Genomic DNA, 6,019 nt, shown 5'->3' with positions numbered 1-6,019 from the left:
AGAGGTGATTACAGGTGCCCACCACCACGCCCAGCAAATTTTTTGTATTTTTAGTAGAGACGGGGTTTCACTATGTTGGCCAGGCTGGTCTCAAACTCCTGACCTCATGATCTGCCCCCCTCAGTCTCCCAAAGTGCTGGGATTACAGGCGTGAGCCATGTCGCCCGGCCCTTGGAGGCAATACTTTTAGACAATGCTAATAATCCTCTCTCTCCTCAAACTGTCTTTATTTTATTTATTTATTTATTTATTTTGAGACGGAGTCTCGCTCTGTCGCCAGGCTGCTGGATTGTAGTGGTGCGATCTCGGCTCACTGCAACCTCTGCCTCCTGGGTTCAAGTGATTCTCCTGCCTCAGCCTCCCGAGTAGCTAGGACTACAGGCGCGCGCCACTATGCCCAGCTAATTTTTGTATTTTTAGTAGAGGTGGGATTTCACCATGTTGGCCAGGATGGTCTCAATCTCTTGACCTTGTGATCTGCCCACCTCGGCCTCCCAAAGTGCTGGGATTACAGGTATGAGCCACCGTGTCCTGCCTCTCCTCAAACTTTCATCCATTGATTTTAACATCAATTGGTAGATCTTGCCTGCAATAATTATTATTGTGGTGTTTTCCTAATGGTGATTTAGTATTTCTCTTATTCTTTCTATATATATATATATATATTAGTTAAAATGTTTCTGTAAGAAAGAGCTGTCTTTTGTTTATTCAATTACTTATTTCACTATGAATTTATAGATATTTTATTATTTGGGTTTAGCACAAATATATGTATTATCTTTATATATATACACACATGTTCATATAATAAGTATTATTAGCTATTTTGTGGTTCAAATTGTTCTAATTTTGGTCATCAGGAGCTCCTTTAGTTTGGATACTATGGCTTTTTCACATATCCTCATCCTTGATCACTTTCTTATTTTTTGGCACCATAAGGTGTTTCAGCCTCTCCTGTATTTTTTCCTTCCCAGCTATAAAATCAACTGCTTTTCCAAGTTCCTTTTATTGGAGAATAGTACTTAGAAAAAAATATCTGGGTTTTAGGTATGCTCATTGTTGCTACTGGGATGTCATTGCTCCTAGGACCTTGTAGTGGACAGAGCTAAGAGCTAAGGAATGTAAGTATGTATATTAACCCATGCATACACACACATTCATATTTATTTCTATGTCTATCAATCAATTGATCTGTATATCTATTAAAAATCATGTCCTCGGCTGGGTGCGGTGGCTCACGCCTGTGATCCCAGCACTTTGGGAGGCCGAGGTGGGCAGATCACCTGAGGTCAGGAATTCGAGACCAGCCTGAGCAACATGGTGAAGCACCATCTCTACTAAAAATACAAAAATTATCCGGGCGTGGTGGCAGGCACCTGTAATCCCAGCTACTTGGGAGGCTAAGGCAGGAGACTCAGTTGAACCTGGAAGGCAGAGAATGCAGTGAGCTGAGATGGTGACACTGTACTCCAGCCTGGGCAACAAGAGTGAAATTCCGTCTCAAAAAAAAAAAAAAAAAAAAAAAATCCTCCAATTGCAATTCAACACTGGAGTTAATCTTTCATAAACTATTTTAAAATTTTATTTACAGTAATAAAGATATGACACAGAAGGGAATTATAAGTCCAAAACTGAAGTGAATATGAAAACTCAGAGAGGTAAATAAGAATGGAAATCACTTAAGACTTAACTATTATTCTGCATGTGTATTACACTTCAATAAAAGTTAAAATAAAACAAAACACAACAGGTCCTACATGGTGGCTCATGCCTGTAACCCCAGTACTTTGGAAGGCTGAGGCAGGAGGATCTCTTGAAGCCAGGAGTTTAAAACCAGCCTGGGCAAGACCCTGTCTGTACATAAATAAATAAATAAGCCTGGCATGGTGGCATATGCAGTATTCCTAGCTACCAGAGAGGCTGAGGCAGGAGGATCGCTTGAGCCCAAAAGTTTGAGGCTACAGTGACTATGATAGTGCCACTGCTCTCCAGCCTGGGTGATGGAGTGAGGCCCTGTCTCTAAAAACAAACAAACAATCAAACAAAAAGTTAAAAAACAGGGCTGGGCACGGTGGCTCACACTTGTAATGCTGCACTTTGGGAAGGCCCAGGAAGGAGAACTGCTTGAGCCCCGGAGTTGAAGACCAGCCTGGGTAACACAGCGAGACCTCATCTCTACAAAAATACAATTAATAAATTGGCTGGGCTGGGTACAGTGGCTCACGCCTGTAATCCCAGCGCTTTGGGAGGCCGAGGTGGGTGGATCACGAGGCTGGGAGATCGAAACCATCCTGGCAAACACGGTGAAACCCTGTCTTTACTAAAAATACAAACAATTAGCTGGGTGTGGTGGCACGCACCTGTAATCCCAGCTACTCGGGAGGCTGAGGCACAAGAATCGCTTGAACCCAGGATGTGGAGGTTGCAGTGAGCCAAGATCGCTCCCCTGCACTCCAGCCTGGGCGACAGAGCGAGACTCTGTCTCAAAAAAAAAAAAAAAAAAAAAAAAAATTGGCTAGCATTGTGGCACATGCCTGCAGTCCCAGCTACTTGGGCTGAGGTGGGAGGATCACTTGAACCTAGGTGCTTGATGTCACAGTGAGCTATAATCATGCCACTGCACTTCAGCCTGGGTGACAGAGCTGAGCAAGACCCAGTCTCTTACAGGGGGGGAAAAAAAAAAAAAGGGACAAAGCAAGATGGCAGAATAGAATGCTCTACCAATCATTTTCCCAGCAGGGACACCAATTTAACAACTATCTACACAACAAAAAGCACCTTTTAAAGAATGAAAAATCACATGAGCATTCACAGTACCAGGTTTTAACTTCATATCGCGAAAGAGGCACTAAACAGGTTAAAGGTAGGAAAGAGAGTCCTGAATTACCAACATCACCCCTCCCCCACCCCCCAGCAGCGGTAATGTGGTGCAGAGAGCATTTCGGTGTGTGGAGAGTGAGAGTTCAGCAATTGTGAGGCATTGAACTCAGTACTGCCCTATTATAACAGAGACAAAGCCAGACCAAACTCAGCTGATGCCCGACCACTGAGGGAGCATTTAAACCAGCCCTAGCCAGAGGGGAATCGCGGATCTCAACTGTCTGAATGTGAGTTCCCGCAAGCCCCGCCATCTCTCGCCATCTCGAGCTAAAATACCCTGTGGTCTTGAATAAACTTGCAAGAGCGTCTAGGCCACAAGAACTGCAGCTGCTGGGTAAGTCCTAGTGCTGAACTGGGCCCAGAGGCAGTGGACTGGGGGGCATGCAACCTACTGAGATACCAGGCAGGGTGGCTAAGAAAGTGTTGACATTGCCCCTCCCCTAGCCCCGGGCTGCACAGCTCATGGCTCCAAAAGAGACCCTCTCTCTCTACTTGAGGAGAGGAGAGGAAGAGTGGGGAGGACTTTGTCTTGCATCTTAGATACCAGCTCAGCCACAGCAGGATAGGGCACTGGTCAGAGTCATGGGGTCCCCTTTCTAGGCCCTAGCTTCTGGACAACATTTCTTGACACACTGTGCCAGAAGAGAACCCACTGCCTTGAGGGGAAGGACCCAGTTCTGGCAGTATTCATTATCTGCTAACTGAAGAGCCCTTGGGCCCTGAAAAACCAGCGGTGATACCCAGGTACTACGTCAAGGGCCACAGGTGAGACTCAGACCTGCTGGCTTTAGGTGAGACCTAGCACATTCCAAGCTGTGGTGGCTACTGGGTGAGACTTCTTCCACTTGGGAAAAGCAGAGGGAAAAGTAAAGGGGACTTTGTCTTGCACCTTAGGTACCAGCTCAGCCACAGTGGGGAACACCAACCAGACTCTTGGGGTCCCTAATTCTAGGACTTAGCTCTTGGATAGCATTTCTGGACCTGCTCTGGGCAAGAGGGGAGTTCACTATCCTGAAGGGTGAGTCCCAGCCCACGCAACATTCACCACAGCTGATTGAAGAACCCTTGGGCCTCAAGGGTGGTAGTCTGGCAGCACCCCCTGTGGGCCTGTGGTGGTGGTGGCCATGGGATGAGGCTCCTCTGCCTTTGAAGAAGGGAGAGAAGAGTGGGAAGGACTGTGTCTTGTGGCTTGAGTGTCAGTTCAGCCTCAGTATAATAGAACACCAGGTAGACTTCTAAGGTTTTTAGGTCTAGTCCCTGGCTCTGGATGGCACCTCTGGACCTGCCTGGGGGAACTCACCACCCTGAAAGAAGGACACGGGCCCAACTGACTTTGCAACCTGCTGATTGTAGAGCCACAGGGCCTTGGGTGAACATAGGCTGTAACCAAAGGGTGACTACAGGGAGCCTTGAGTGAGACCCAGTGCTGTGCTGGCTTCAGATCTGACCCAGCACAGTCTTAGTGATGGTGGCCACAGGGATGCTTGTGTCACTCCACCCCCAGCTCCACGTGTCTCAGAACAGAGAGAGAAGAGAGAGAGAGAGAGAAAGAGAGAGAGAGACTCCATTTGTTTGGAATAAAGTAAGGGAAGAGAACAACAGTTTCTGTGTGGCGATTCAGAGAATGCTTCTGGATCTTGTCTAAGACCATCAAGGCGGTACCTGTGTGAGTCTGCAACAATAACAGCATTACTGAGCTTGAGGTGTCCCCTAAAGCAGATACAGTTTAGATCACAACACTGAAGTCTTTTTGAACGTCTGGGAAGCCTTCCCAAGAAGATGCATACAAACAAGCCCAGACTGAGAAAACTACAATAAATACCTAACTTTTCAATGCCCAAACACAGATGAGTATCTACAAGCATCAACACTATCCAGGAAAACATGACCTCACTAAAGGAACTAAATAAGGCACCAATCCTGGAGAAATAGAGATATGTAACTTTTCAGAGAATTCAAAATAGCTGTTTTGAGGAAACTCAACAAAATTCAATATAACACAGAAGGAATTCAGAATTCTATTGGATAAATTTAACAAAAAGATTGAAATAATTAAAAAGAATAGGGGTGAGGCGTGGTGCCTCATGCCTGTAATCCCAGCACTTTGGGAGGCCGAGGTGGGTGGATCATCTGAAGTCGGGAGTTCGAGACCAGCCTGACCAACATGGAGAAACCCCATCTCTACTAAAAACACAAAATTAGCTGGGCGCGGTGGCAGATGCCTGTAATCCCAGCTATTCAGGAAGGCTGAGGCAGAAGAATCGCTTGAACCTGGGAGGCTGAGGTTGCAGTGAGCCAAGATCGCGCCACTGCATTCCAAAAAATAAAAAATAAAAAAGAATCAAGCAGAAATTCTGTAGTTTCTGGAGTTGAAAAATGCAATTGGTAAGCTGAAGAATGGATCAGTCTTTCTTTTTTTTTTTTTTTCGAGATGGAGTTTCACTCTTGTTGCCCAGGCTGTAGTGCAATGGCATGATCTCAGCTCACTGCAACCTCGCCTGCCGGGTTCAAGCAATTCTCCTGCCTCAGCCTTCTGAGTAGCTGGGATTACAGGCATGTGCCACCACACCCGGCCAATTTTGTATTTTTTTAGTAGAGACGGGGTTTCTCCATGTTGGTTAGGCTGGTCTCCAATTCCTGACCTCAGGTGATCCGCCCACCTCGGCCTCCCAAAGTGCTGGGATTACAGGGGTGAGCCACTGTGTCTGGCTGCATCAGTCTTTTAATAGCAGAATTGATCAAGCAGAAGAGGGAATTAGTGAGCTTGATGACAGGCTATTTGAAAATACACAATTAGAGGAGACAAAAGAAAAAAAGAATATAAAACAATGAGGCATGCCTACAGGATCTAGAAATAGCCTCAAGATGGCAAATCTAAGAGTTATTGGCCTTAAAGAGGAGGTAGAGAAAGAGATAGGAGTAGAAAGTTTATTCAAAGGGACAATAACAGAGAACTTCCCAAACCTAGAGAAAGATATCAATATCCAAGTTCAAGAAGGTTCTAGAACACCAAGCAGATTTAACTCAAAGAAGATTACCTCAAGGCAATTAATACTCAAACTCCCAAAGGTCAAGGATAAAGAAGGGATCCTAAAAGCAGCAAGGGAAAAGAAACAAATAACACACAATGGAGCTCCAG

This window comes from Pan troglodytes, chromosome 3 (genome assembly GCF_028858775.2).
Source record: "Pan troglodytes isolate AG18354 chromosome 3, NHGRI_mPanTro3-v2.0_pri, whole genome shotgun sequence".
Lineage (NCBI taxonomy): Eukaryota > Metazoa > Chordata > Mammalia > Primates > Hominidae > Pan > Pan troglodytes.
The sequence above is the reverse complement of the archived record's forward strand: the minus strand, read 5'-3'. Positions refer to the sequence as shown.